Source organism: Paramormyrops kingsleyae, chromosome 8 (assembly GCF_048594095.1).
Source record: "Paramormyrops kingsleyae isolate MSU_618 chromosome 8, PKINGS_0.4, whole genome shotgun sequence".
NCBI classification, from domain to species: Eukaryota; Metazoa; Chordata; class Actinopteri; order Osteoglossiformes; family Mormyridae; genus Paramormyrops; species Paramormyrops kingsleyae.
In genome coordinates this window covers 18688343-18703062 of record NC_132804.1, presented here as the reverse complement: position 1 = coordinate 18703062, position 14720 = coordinate 18688343, and the positions used below count along the sequence as shown (strand labels likewise).

The window sequence follows — 14720 nt, the reverse complement described above, 5'->3', positions numbered from 1 at the left end:
GGGCTGTACAAATGCAGAGTAAAAATTTTGCTTTCTGCTGCCATCCAAAGCCTTGCTTAAAACTCACTGCGTATACTTCCTGCCATAGACTTTTCCCCTCCATTAATGCTTGTTTGCATTGTTAAAGTCAGTTGGCCCAAGTACTATATAATACTCGGCCCCATTTAAACCAAATTGGTATGAATGCTATTATAATTATACAATACCTCAAAGTCTGATGTCAGCAGTTTAATATTATTTTTCCTTCAGTTACCTATTTAATTAGACCTCGAAACCAATGTTTGCTCACTGGAATAGAAGAGAACATGTCTTTAATCTCCTCATATTTTACATATTAAAGTCTGACAAAATAACACCCGTGAATTAAGGTTGCTATTATTAGTTGTATGAGTAACATTCAAATGTGACGGGATAACAAACATTCCCTTTGGGGGAATGAAAAGGAAGCAGTAAAAGCCAGAGTGGTGATGGAACAGGAAGCTTCGTCATTGTCATCATTATTATTACTATTATTCTTGTTATTATTGCATTCACATTCATTTTAATAAATTATATTGAATTAACAAAAATTACTCAAAAGGACCTTCGCTTTTAATAAAACATATACACAATAAGGGTAAAAAAAATAGCCAAGTTTTGAATTTACCTGCTTGAGTGCCAATGTTAGAAAAGCTACATTTATAAATAGCTACACATAATTATTCTTAAAAGCAACCTTCTGAGAAATCCAGTCAAAAACAATTCAATGCATAGTATTCTGCGAATGCTTCAAAATATGGCTCAAATATTTACAGAAATAAGGAAGGCATGAATGTTACTCTAGTTTTTTGACGTCTTCAGGAAAAATATTTCACAACACAGAAAAAGCCTCTCGCTGACATTATGTTATCTCGGTATGAACTTCTTAAAGATTTGAATTTCTTTCGTCAGGTCCGCAGGCATGAAGATGGAAAAAAAAAGATTTATCAGTGCATCCAGTCACTCAGAGACAGTTAATTGTCAGTGTTCATCCACAGGAGAGACACTTGTGTATGCAGATAAGAGGTCGTCTCTGCTGGCTTTCTGAGAGGCCGTTACCCTGCAAGGTTAAGATGGGGAGAGGGGGGACAGGGGCAAGAGAGGAGGCTGCCGTTAAACGGCCCAGTGTAGCTAACTGTCTAAAAGGGTGTGTCCCCGCAGTGTTCAAGTTACTTAAAAAATGCAGTGTGTTTAGATGACACTCTGGATTTTAGTAGCTAGTGTAGTGTGCGTGTCACCCCAACTCTAAGGTTTGGCTTAGGCGTGTCCGGTCCAGTAGCTAAACATTCTGGGCTCCCTGACAAAATATCACCTTGGGGCCCCCCACACCCGTTCCACTATCCCCTGAAAAGTGCTGGGCCCGCTGAATATGTCAGGGTATCCATGCCCCCCCGACACCCCTGGGTGTGTCCACTGTGCTTTTGAGTATGTTTTTCGACTCGTTGTCCATTCCAAGGGGTTATTGATTGATTTTAGTTCAAGCTCTAGTGCTTTTTTTTGGCTAATATGTCACTGGTGGAATTTCTCAGTACTTAATTTTTCAGTATTGTAGTTGTTCTAAGCTCATGTATAGACTTTCCATAGTCAGTCGCCAGCATGTGAACAAACAACCACCTTCACTGCAAACCGTAATTCATTTAATATCCAACATGTGTAAATCAGTAGTAAAATTACCTTCTAAGAAACACCAGCTTTTGTGTTGGTATGCAGGAGTAACACATTCTGTCATCCATCAAAATTCTTGCCCACAGACATACAGGAAGGGTGATAACCTACTCAGTGTTCTGTGGCTCAGTAGGCTAAGCCTTTGCCTGTGATTGGAGGATCAATCAAGCCTCAGCCCAGACAGAACAGTCACCATGTCTGGGGGCCCTTGACTAAGGCTGGTGACCCCCCCAGCTCCAGGGGCACTGCATGTTAGCTGACCCTGTGCTCTGACCCCAAAGTTTTGGAGAACAAGATGGGGTTGGTAAAAAGAAGCATTTCCAATGTACTTGTACTTTTACATGCAAATGGCAAATAAAGCATGTTTGTTTTTAACTACTGGCCAAGACCAGGGGTTGGGAAGCCCTAATATAAATGATAAGCTACGTGGATACAGGAGGATGGTTAAAGGAAGCATAGGGAAGTCCGGAGAATGGCCTAGGGCTCGAGGACCGTGATTTGAATAACCCTGGCCTTAGGGTTTGGCCCAAGTCGTCATTTTAGGAAGTTCTGGTGTGTTAGCGTGTTTCGGTTGGTGGTTGTGAAAAGGCCTCATCCCCATTTTATGCTTCTATGTACTGCAAGCGTATTTAATGTCTGCTGTCCCGAGTCTTTGACCATCCCCATGGCAGCTCCTGCCTGATGTCCTGCCACGTTTCTCTGCTGAGGTGTTATCTTGGCCTGTGTCATAGATCGAGGAAACGCAGGCGCTGTGCTCCGCATGCTGTCACCGAGAGCATTTCCGGAACGCCGCTGTATAACTGGTGGCTATTAGTTCTCGTGGTACACCGTAGCTTGCCTGTCCCCTAGCCTGACGCCCTCAAAGGCAGTGCCAACCCTGCCACTCATTCAATCTGGCTTTACCTCCGCACGTTTTACCTTGGGCCATTCCAGTGCTGTATTCATGTGTTTTACTGACAAATAAAGGGGAAGTTATATAAGCATGTTTCAGATCAGGTGGTAAGCAGATGTAGGAGTTTATTTCTGTCCTGTTGTATTAATAGTATAGGAGTAGGATGGGCCACACCTGTGTTGCATATGTAACTGACTGATACAGCTTATCTTCCTCCATATGTCTGAGTTTTTCTAATTGAAACGCAGGCATGCATTTTTCTAGGAACCTGGGGGGCGTCGTGCAAACTGTCACAGTCCTGGTGTCCCAGTTGAAAGTGGTCATGTGAAACACCTCCGTCTATATCATGATAAATTTACACTCTGCTTTTGCACACTGAAGACGTGTATTGTTTTGGTGTGTCTCTCTGTATTTTACAGTCGTGCCCCCCCCCCCCCCCCCACACACACACACACACACACACACACACATACATATTCGGTAGTGTGTTACAATAAACTAATGTTCAGTTTTCATTCTGAATAAGCAAGCGAAGGGTTGGCTGGTGGGGGAATGTGATGTGTGTATTGAGGACAGTTGAGGACAGAAGGAAAATGAAAACATTTAAACGGAATCTTACGTGAACTGCAAGCAATACATTGTGGAGCGTACAGTGGTGGTGTTCAAACTGAATGAGTGTGTGTGTATGTGTGTGTGCATGTGCATGTATGTATACATGGCAATATGTCATGTGCTTTGAGTATTTCTGTGGTACATTTGGACCAGGTCATGTGTTAAACAGCATCGTCATGGAGACTCGGATGCATGTGCACAGTGTTCCCCCTGTCCACGTGTTTGCGTGTGCATGCGCACATCTCGTGTTTATCATCAATCTGTTTCTCTCGTCCTGCCTTGCAAATTTAATCTGGGGTTTCACAACGGTTCAGCCAAAGTTCTCAAGGAAGCAACGCTGAGGGGAATGTTTGGCGCCTTTGATGCAAGTCATCCATAAGTCATTATTGCAACCCCACCATGTGATTCAAAGAATTTCTCAAGTGTATTATGGGCTGGCATTTCAGGGGAAAAAAACTGAAGTTAGAATCATACTCTGGCCTAGTCGAGGGAATCACAGAATATTTGTATCTGTAATTTTTCTCCTTGTATAGTTAAATCAGGCATATATAAAATGTGCAATGTACACAAATACCAAGGCGTAGGTTTACTATAGTATGATTAAATATGTCATGTTCTCCTTCTGTTTAATAACCAGTGGTTTGCATGGATACCAATTCAAGCAGAATAATTGTTAGCGATTTTACATTTGTAATCAGTACATGCTCCTTATCTCACATTTGTCTTTCTAAATGTGTAATTCCCTGCATCAGTACTCATAAGATGAAACAGCTTGCTTGTAATGGGACTAGAAAGTTGATCATAGATAGACCCTTTATACTGGATGCTGTCTAAATGAAAAGTATGGCTGCCTCTCCCCCATGTCAGCTATTGCTTCGATTACCTCACTTCCTGTTTTGAAGTGACACGGGCAAACAGGTGGCTATGAATGCGGTTTGTCTCTAATGCTGGCAGCCCTTGAATTTGATGTTTTACAGATAGCAGCTTGGCTTGTGGACTCAGAGCACAGTGTACATTACCCGCCTGTTTCAGTTATGTAGTTACAGCACAGCTATATCTGGAGGTACTTGTGGTCCAGCTGGGGTGGCTCGCTGGGTGTATGGCCACAGCAGGGAAACAAAACAAGAAAAGAGAAAAAAAAAACAACCTGTCCTCTATTTCATGACACAAATCAGTCATAACAAAAGCAGGTATTACTCATAAACCTTTAATCATGACCTTTTCAGAAGCAGAGTAGCAGGGAATCGGCAATCCCCTTCATGATGCGATGTGTGTTCCGAGAGCATCCTGAAGCGCACACTTTCGCTGCGGTAACAGTTTGAACATGATTACTCATAAATTCTCTATATGAACAAGCATGTTTTTATATTTTAAAAACTAAGCAGATGGAGAGAAAGAGCAACAGAGACTTATTAGATGGATGGATGGATGGAAAAGATTGAAAACATGAAAGTGTCCAGCTTACCAGACTTTTTCCTGCATATTGTTTAAAAGAAAGAAAAGGAAAACAACTTGGTTTCCTATTTCCTGCCTGGTTACTTTCCATGCAAGAAGCAGTGGATAGCAAGAGCTGGAAGTGTGTGTGTGTGTGTGTGGGGTGTGTGTGTGTGTGTGTGTGTGGGGGGGGGGGGGGTGAGGCAGGGTGTGTGTGTGTGTGTGGGGTGTGAGGCAGGGTGTGTGTGTGTGTGTGTGTGGGGTGTGAGGCAGGGTGTGTGTGTGTGTGTGGGGTGTGAGGCAGGGTGGGTGTGTGTGTGGGGTGTGAGGCAGGGTGTGTGTGTGTGGGGTGTGAGGCAGGGTGTGTGTGTGTGTGGGGTGTGAGGCAGGGTGTGTGTGTGTGTGTGTGTGGGGTGTGAGGCAGGGTGTGTGTGTGTGTAGGGTGTGAGGCAGGGTGTGTGTGTGTGTGTGGGGTGTGAGGCGGGGTGGGTGTGTGTGTGTGGGGTGTGAGGCGGGGTGGGTGTGTGTGTGGGGTGTGAGGCGGGGTGGGTGTGTGTGTGTGTGGGGTGTGAGGCGGGGTGGGTGTGTGTGTGTGGGGGGTGTGAGGCAGGGTGTGTGTGTGTGTGTGTGTGGGGTGTGAGGCGGGGTGTGTGTGTGTGTGTGGGGTGTGAGGCGGGGTGTGTGTGTGCGTGTGTGGGGTGTGAGGCAGGGTGTGTGTGTGTGTGTGTGGGGTGTGAGGCGGGATGTGAGGCGGGGTGTGTGTGTGTGTGTGTGGGGTGAGGCGGGGTGTGTGTGGGGTGTGAGGCAGGGTGTGTGTGTGTGTGTGGGGTGTGAGGCGGGGTGTGTGTGTGTGTGTGTGGGGTGTGAGGCAGGGTGTGTGTGTGTGTGTGTGGGGTGTGAGGCGGGGTGTGTGTGTGTGAGGCAGGGTGTGTGTGTGTGTGTGTGTGGGGGGGGTGTGAGGCAGGGTGGGGGCAAGAAAACAGAAACATTTTTGTCAATTCAATTATGACAAGGAAACCATTGGTCTTATATTTTTAATATGAAAACTTGCTTAGCCGACCTGCCACATCATTGAGTTCTATTGGACGCACCATGAGGGACCTAGAGCGAGGGGCAGGCTTTGGTCCAGCTATGTGGTGTCAGCAAGTGAAAGAATGGATCACTGTTTTATATTTTTGGTTGTCATGCATGTATGGATTAATGGGCTGGTCACCTGATTTTGCCCTGACTGAGGACATCCATGCACTCCCCCCCCCCCACCACACCCCGTCCCATTGAGCTGTATTTGGCTTCAGGAGCAAAGCTTCAGTCCAAAGAACAACAACTTTGTCTTAATCTACAATACAGCAAGCAGCAGTTTGTGATAAATCTGTTATTTTGACGTTGTGGGGACAACCTTTTCAGTCCTCACAAGGGAAAACTCAGTCTTATCAAAATTTGTGACGGCAATCAAAAACCTAAAAATGCCATAAGGCTTGTATTTTGTTTGGTTACTTATGGTTAAGGTCATCATTGTTGGGTTTAAGGTTATGCTCGAGTGAATGGATGGTCCCCACAAAGATGTGAATACAAACGTGCGCGTGTATGCGTGCTTGTCTGTGTGTGTATGCATGCTTGTGTGTGCGTGTGTGTATATGTATACCCTACATGTGCGTGCTTGTGTGTGTATGAGGGTGACTTCTCACCATTGGGAAACCAGCTTGGATAAAATCTCCAAGTGTCATGACCAGGCCAGGGGAGAGAGCTGACTCCGGTGCTGGGTAACTCTCAGAGTGGCAGGCAAACCCCCTGGGTTTGGAGGCCTCGATAAGGCCCAGCTGGCGGTTCCTGTGGGCCAGAATGCGAGCGGCGGGGGGCTGCAAAGCTGTGCCCTCGCTTGCACAATCAGGCAGGATGTTGCCTTTGTTCAGCTCCAGCCTCCATCTCACAAACCCCTTGTGAATATCAGTATGTCTTTAACCTGTAATCTCATCAGTCTCTCCCTCTCTGCTGTTTGCGTCCTACGCTTCAGCTTTTGGACCAATCCACAACTGCAGTGAGATAAGCACTGTTATTCTAATCTTCCAGTCAGGCTTACTTTACCATAATAAGTATGTATTTGCAGCCCTGTAGGTAATAATAGAATGCTTGTTTAATGTATATGGAATTTCACCTTGCATATATTGACTTTTATACAATGTATCTAGCTGCAGAACAAATAAAAAGAAAAATCTTATTTTCTGTTAGCAATTTCCTGGGCACACAGGTATGTTATTAAAATGTGACAAAGCTGAGTGAGACCCTTCTGTAGAATGTATTTAAATGTAGTGGAATATTTTGCCTGTATAGCAGACTTGACTGCTGACTTTGGTGTGATGGTGTCGTCATGTTACTCCCAAACAGGTTAATGATGGATTAGTTCACTCTGCTGGCTTTGGGGATTTGAGAGCCAGCTAAGGTCAGATTAACTAGCTACCTCTGGTGCTCTTTGCTGGTTACAGTTACCTGGGCTAATCGTTGGTGGGACTTAAACAGTTACATGTGCAGCGTTGTGTGTGCTGAGAGTGGGGTGAGAGAGAGAGCGTGATAGAGGACAAAGACGGGTGTGGGCTGTTTTGAATCCCCTGTTCTTTTAGCATCCAGGAGAGCGTGTTTAAGTTGGAAGCTGCTGGTTCATTGAATGGGCCGGTTCCCCTTGAGGGTGGTTGAGAGACTTGGCGGAGATCCTCACCTTCTACGGCCTGCGCAGTAGGAATGGGGATCCTGCCCCCTCTCACATATGCTGAACCACGGATGTGTAGGTTTAGCCCGTGGTCCACATTCAAGGTGGGGGGGGGGGGGGGGGTCCCCTCCATCTTAACGCTGTCATGTGGCTGTGTATCTCCTCATGAACTGTGTATTTGTGCACCAGGGTTGCCAACTTTCGCACGTCTGGCGTGACACTCACGCTTTCTGACTCTCAAGCTTGCACAAAAAAAAATCTCACAGCAAATTGGCCCTAAAATTAGCTACATCAAATGTGTTGGGGTAGCTTGCAAACCCTACAGACTATTTACAAGTTAATAAAACTGTTACGTACATGTAAATGCGTGTGCCTATCTTCGCAGACTTGTCTCAAATTGAAAATCTCACTTCAGCCAGCTGCCCAAAGTTAGCAACCCTGCTGCACGTGTTTTCCACCGTGTTCACATGTGTGTGTGGGTCACGTGGAACACGGCAGGTTTCTCTGTTGTCCTGCGTCTGTCCTGCTTCTGTGTGTGCGTGTGCGTGTGCCCGGGGTGTGTGTCTATGCCCACTGGATCCGTGCGCCTGTACAGCTCGGAACTCGAATCTCCCTTTTGCTGCGTGTGCGTGTGTGTGAACGCATGTGCCTTTGTATTCATGTTGGATATGTTCCACAAGCTGGTATTTATAACCTTGCTGTCAAATAGGCTACAGTGAGGTCGTGGGAATGTGCTAAGGGATTTAACTATTATTTTTCATGTTTGTTATTAAATATTCCCATACGGGACTGTATCCAAGCCATCTGAAGCCCAGCTCGCCACCTTTCCTCCACTGTGCCTATCCTACCCACCTCCCTTTTAAAACATTGTCTTTTGTCAGGGGAGGAAAGTGCCACAGAATCTATTAACAGTGTTTGCTTGTGTTACTGAGAGAGCAAGTGGGGAGGCTGGACAGCTGCTGGTGAACATCCGGCATCCCCTACAGCCACAGTCAACAGGCAAATGTATGGGAGAAGGACACAGCGCTCATTCGATTGGCCGCACATGTGTCTGGAGGGCGGGACACTGGACAATGAGGATAGCTCCATTTTTTCTTTTTATCTGTGCCTTTCACCGTCTGTGCTTTTTGGCCCTGAACTGCATCCTGTAGTTTTGCCTGGGTTTCAAACCCAGATCCATGCTTATCGGTACACTGCTTCAGTTATACTGAACTTAAAGCCCCTGTAATATTTTAAATCCGTGAAACAATGAAGACAGTTGCCACTGGTAAGAGTTATTTTAAACACTATTTGTCTTCTTACCAGTCCTGAAATATGTATACAAACAAAAAACATGTTTCTGTGTAGAAGGGTAATTTCTGATCTTTTGGGCTTGTCCAACAGGACTCTTCGCAATGTGCACTCAGCCCCTTTTTTACCACCAACCCCCCACCACCCCACCCTGCCCCCTCCGCTGTTCCCAATGCAAATCTCCACACAAACTTCCAAAGAATCTGTCATACTTAGTTACTTAGCTGCTGTTGTGGTGCGAGGTCATGCATTGTAATCCCATGAATGAAGCTGCAAATTGCCATTTATAAGCAAGGATGACTTTGAATCCCAATAACTGTAATCATTACCAGAGCAAAACTCAGCCTTTCTTTGCAATCAGCATTCAGGGTAGAACAATCTTTCTCTAGCTGCAGTGTTGAGGACCTTCTGAACGCGCCCTGAACACAATGAACATGCAACAGGTCAGACTGAAGGTGCATGTGTCTCTGGCACATGCATGGCCTGGTCATTAGGGCAGAGTAACGCTTGCTTAACCCAGATACTGATAAAACCTTTCACTCATTGGTGCACGGCTTCGCGAATGAGATGGTAAACAAGTGACCAAAAAAATGTCCAGAATTAGCGAGGTTACGTTGCTCATATGAATCATTAAGAGGAGTATTGGGTGTTTCTTAGCTTAGGTCACAGCACAGTACGCTCTTGTTAACATTCCCTGCATTCTGCCGGATTGCCTTTCTGTTTTTGATTCTAGTATTTGCTTATTTAAAGTCACAGATATATCACAGTCAACATTAATTACCCAACTACAGCTTTTCAGGCAAAATAGAGATCAAATTTTCAAAATTGAGATTTGAATGTTATTTGTTGCATCGTTTTTTGAATTGTCTTTTAATACTGTGACTGACTCACCTGCTTGCCCTTCTTCTCTAACCGCAAGCATGGCAGCTGATTCCAATTATAGGTCAGAGCGGAAATAAGAGGAGTACGACACAAATATTGTTTAACCATTTAAAAAGTTCACGGAAATACAGAGACTGAATTCAACCTCCAGGTCACCAATCATAGGTTCATGTAATTCTGCAGAAAGACCTGTCTGCTTATGACACTTGGCCATTGCAGAGCCTGAACTGTCCGACCCCTTGCCCCCCACCAGGCTGTGGCACCATTTGCAGGGGCCCTCTCACTCACTCCAGGTCTGTGAGACCCACCCCCCCATAAGGATGCTTTCCTTACCAAGACATTTTCAGTTCTTTCAGTTCAAATAACTGTATCAGAGTGCAGCCCTATAGCTTCCCTGCTCTGGGGTTTAGCTTTGGAATCTCAGATCCAGTGTGCGGAGCTTCTGCTCATGTTCTACGCCTGCTTGTAGGTGCCATGTGTTGGATTGGCATCCTCTCCACCCTGCCTTGATCCCTGGGACACTCTCTGCAGCCCTATATAGCCATAGTGGATGGATGGATGGATGGATGTATGGATGGATGGATAGCGTCTTATGAAACTGAGCTATTTAATACAATAGCTGATTTAAAATAGATGCTCCTAAACTATTATTAATGTGGTCCCTGTGTACTTTTTGCCATTATCTCTGTGCTCCCAAGGGTACGTCTCTTTCCACCGGGCTGCCGGAACCAGCTTTGGAACATCCCAAACGGTACTACTGCAAAGCGAACACGGGACGCGGACCCAGATTTCACGATGAGTTTTTTTCTCTTGCGTATGAACTCTGACCCTGATGGCTGTTTATGAGCTTGATGTCGCGCCATTCAGCGAAAGGAGGACTCCTGAAATAATAACCACAGGAAAACATCCTGGTTTCACACAGGAACTGAACCCCGCTTTCCACCGTCGGCGAAGGCCTGCTCCGGTTCCACTGCCGTGGCCCACAAACATTTCCACATCCATTCGAAACCACATTCGCCAAGCGCTGCCACATTCAGCAAATAGTCACTGGCTAGCTTTGCCAGGCGTGTTGATGAGGGGCGTGACATGGACAAGCCATCAAGTCTGGGAAGGAAGTCTGGTAAAGTGTCCTAAGATCCCAAAAGCGTGGTGGGGAGGGGGGTGGGATTATTGAGGAAAAGGACAATTTAGGGAGGATTTTCAAAAATCAAACTCCTGGAACATTTTTTTTCTTTTCTATTTAGAGTAGTATGTTAAAACAGTTTATATGTCTACTGACTATACTGTGACTTAAGTTAAATGTTCGATGTCACTGCTGGTGTAAAACACAACACAATGCCATACAAAAGCTGAAGCAATATAAATGCAACGGTCTGTCTATTGGGGGGGGGGGGGGGGTGCACATGCCCCCCAGTTCCTACACTGGTATTCAGGTATTGATACCATAATGCCGGGTCACATTCCAGCAGCATTCCAGGGTCTCTGGAGCAGTTTATGGAAGCGGTACCATGTTGTCAGAAGAGTGTGGAGGCACCTACCAGGGTTAGATGACTTCTGAAGTATCTCCAGTTCTCAGAGATATGCAAACAGCTCGGGGAGGGGGGCACAAGCTGGGGGAATACCCTGCCCACCATAACAAATTGCGTGACACTGTAACCAGGCTGCATCACTGGTCTGAGGCACACTGGTCACTGGTGCTACTGAGAAGCCGAACCGCCGGCAGCCCCCCCCGGCATGAGGTAATTTTCTGTGTAAAAGCCACAGGCGCCTTCCTGAGATCACAGCTGTGGACCGTGACACCTGTACGTGCGGTGAGGGGAAGCCTGCTGTTTCACTGACCTACTTTTAAACTTCATAGTCACAGGCTCTTTCAGTGTTTCTCTTTTTGATCTGCTGTTTGTCCATTGCTTTTAACTGTGGCCACAATGCTGATACTCACCATTAGCACTCAATATAATACCAACGTCTGGCTCTTCATCTACCGGGATGCTCTGCAGAAGGACATTAGATGAAATGCCCACGTGAGGGTAAACCTTTAAAAGCAATGCCCCCTCCCCCCGCCCCTTTTCACCCATCTTGACCTTTGCTAATATGCACCTTTTCTGGATGATCAGTTGGGATGGTACTGACAGAGTGACTGGCTGGTGATCCTGGGCCTGTGATGGAACAAGAAGCAGCATCACCCTATTATCTATCATTACCAGAAAAAAAATTCTTGTGGTCCGGCAATGAGGCTCTTTACTCTTGCTCATTCATACAACAAGTTTCAGGTAATTTCCATTCTTTCTCCAAAACATCCTCATAGCATTGGCGACCAAAATATGCACATATTAAGTATGTCTGGTAATGTCTAGTTGCTTCATGCGGTGACAGGAAACAGCCCAACCTTATCCCTAGGAAGCTCAAGATTGAAAATAAACGATATACTCGAGTTTGCCTTTTTGACGCGTTTGAGAGTCGTTCTATGCAAGAAAAGGGACCGTGGGGGAATTTGCTGACACTCTCCACCCTAATGTCGTGGTTAGAGGGTTGCCTGAAGTTGTGTTTGGACTCCACATTGAATGCCTCTGGGTCCTGCATGCAAAATTAATAAGCCCCTTGATGTAGAGTCAAATTGATAGTAAGAAGGAGGAGGGTGGGAGCTGTGAGCTGATACCTTGGATTCGGTTCGTCCCCCAGGACTTGGGCCTCTCCTCGGTCATAATTCATGGGACTATGATGAAGTTCTTGGAGTCACATGGACAGGTAACCTGCAAAAAAAATGTGAGATATCTGTGAACAGGGACTTGGACAAACAAACTCTGCATATTGAGTCTCAGCAAGATCTCTGAAAGAGTGTTTGTGATGTCGGGATAAAGTCTGACTAACAGTCATAAGAAATTCACTCTGACTGTGCGGAGAAACCCTAGACTGCAGCTCACAGCTGGGGGTGTGGGAGGTGCTGCCTTCAGCCCCGTCTGCTCCGATGGCTTTCTCCCTCTTGCCCTTTTTTACCATCGTTGTTTGTTTTTGTGACAGAGACGCTGCTATTGGTTGGCACTCCATCTGAGGATTTCGTGTGGCACTTATTTGTTTACTTTGAGACAGCGTCTGCTGTTTATTCTTTGCCCCCAAATTTCCCCTCTTAAAAACATCACTTTCTTATTTCTTCATTGTCATTCACCTCCACTCTTAAACTTTTGTTACTCAGTGTTTTTCTTCTTGCGGCCCTCTCCGTCCCTTCTTATTATTCCTCTTCTTTTCCTTCCTCTTCCTTTTCTTCTCCTTGTTCTTTATCATCTTATGTCTGGCTCTTTGTTGCTCTTGCACACTCTGTCATTGAGGAGTAACCCCTAAAAAACTTTCTAAATTTGAACTTGTGGTCTTTTTGTGTTTGTTTATTTTTATAACTGGAAGGACGACAATCTAGTGCTAAAATAGACTGGATATGTTCTCATTTTAGAGTCAAGTGGTGGCTTGGAGTAAGTCTTATTTCTCAAGGAGGGAATCAGTAGCTGGGAGTCCAGATAAAGTGTTTGTCTTTGTGGCTGTGAACTCTTTCTGTGTAGGTCTCTGATTGCCGCCTACCCTTCATCCCATGCCATTCCACACAGATGCACCATATGACACACAATGCACATTAATTGGTGCTCTGGTTAGTCTCCATATTGACCAAGGTCAGTCATCATGTAAAATCGTTAATCAATGATCTAATCCATGTACTTCTTTGTTGTCCCTGCTCACCTGATCGCCCAGAGGGATGGCCAACTGGTGCAGGGAGTGGGAGGAAGTGTGCTAGTCTTTGGGGTGGGTAGCAATCTTGCCAACTCTGCACACACATACACACCCATTTACATGTATGTAACAGTTTTATTACCTTGTAAATGATCTGTAGGGTTTGCATACTGCCCTGACGCTTTTGATGTAACAAATTATAGGTTTATAATGGAACGATACATATTTGCATTTGAGTTTGAAAATGTGAGTGTCATGCCAGATGCGACCCTGCATTCCATTGTAAATGAGCTATAATGTAAATGAAGCCGGGTATTCTCACTGCATTAGACTTTTCAGGTTTCCGTCAGCGACACCATGTCCGACTGCAGCACCTGTCACCAATCGAACACTAACTGGCAAAATCAGGCATCCTTATTCTACTGGACATGGTTACAGTCCCAGTGACACACTTGAAAAAGTGTTTTAGATTTCTTGGTGTGTTTTGTTGGGATTTGTGATATTTGTTAATTATCACTGCAGAGGAGTAATGTAACTAGAGCACTCAGGAGTTTAATGACAATGCAGAGCAGCAGAATAGCAGATTCTGGAGTGTCAGCCATTTTCCAAAGCAGCCTAACATGCTGGTAGATGCCATGTCACAAAACTCTGCTGGAGGATGATGGCGAGATATAATTTCAAAGTGTTATATTAGCCAGGTCACCGTCACCCCCCACGGCTCACCGTTACTCCCCCATGGCTCTTTGTGAACCCGTTCAATGGGGGAGCATTCTGCATTTTGCAAGAACGCACCATGCTACGACCAGTGAATAATAAGTTGACAAATTGGGTCCAGAAACTCCTTCGCCTTTCAGCGGAGCCCTGCCTTCAATGTGAAATATCTAAAACCAAAAATAAGACAATAATATGTTTACATATGGACTCAATTAAGGTCTCCATGGGCTCATCTGGAAAAAGTAAACAGTGACACTGGGAAATGAGGGTCCATTGTGAGACCTGATTTGGTGCAGGCTCTTCAGGTCGTTGAAACGTGGTGGATGAAACGCCCCTCAGCGTCCACTGCCAAGACCCACAGGCTTGCTCTCTTTGAGGGGCCGTGAGAGTCATGGGGGGTCACCAACAAAGCAAAGGCCTGCATGTGTCATGGGATCCAGGAAGGAGGCCTCAAAACGTGACGAGGACGGCAGCTGTCAGTCTGTATATGATGACTGCTTATAATAGAAAAAATCTTATGTTTAAATTCAGATCTGCAAAGCTTCAGCTTTTCCTGAAAAAACATCTCTGGTGATCAGCTGCGTCTGAGAGAATGTCGCTGATAACCAGGCCTCCTGTGCCTCTGGCGTCTTAACAGACCCACAGTTATGAAACCCATTAGCGGCGTTCAGCAAACTAACTAAAATTGTTTTTTTTTTCCCCGCTGAACAATATAATGGAAGATAGTGTGGTTATGCTTTGACACCTGTTTCAAATAGTTTTTTTCAGTCCCCCCTACACAAACCTAATGGACTGCTA

At 45.5% G+C, this 14720-nt stretch overlaps 1 long non-coding RNA gene across 1 annotated transcript; it reads right to left on the bottom strand.

Annotated features, from left to right (window-relative positions):
* Positions 1–317: 317 nt before the first annotated feature.
* On the bottom strand, positions 318–12860 carry LOC140592281 (uncharacterized). The gene is made up of 5 exons (XR_011992622.1): positions 12658–12860; positions 12151–12244; positions 11592–11650; positions 11434–11485; positions 318–1078 (listed from the first exon to the last, which is right to left on the bottom strand). It is a non-coding gene; the product is annotated as an uncharacterized lncRNA (long non-coding RNA).
* Positions 12861–14720: the final 1860 nt, after the last annotated feature.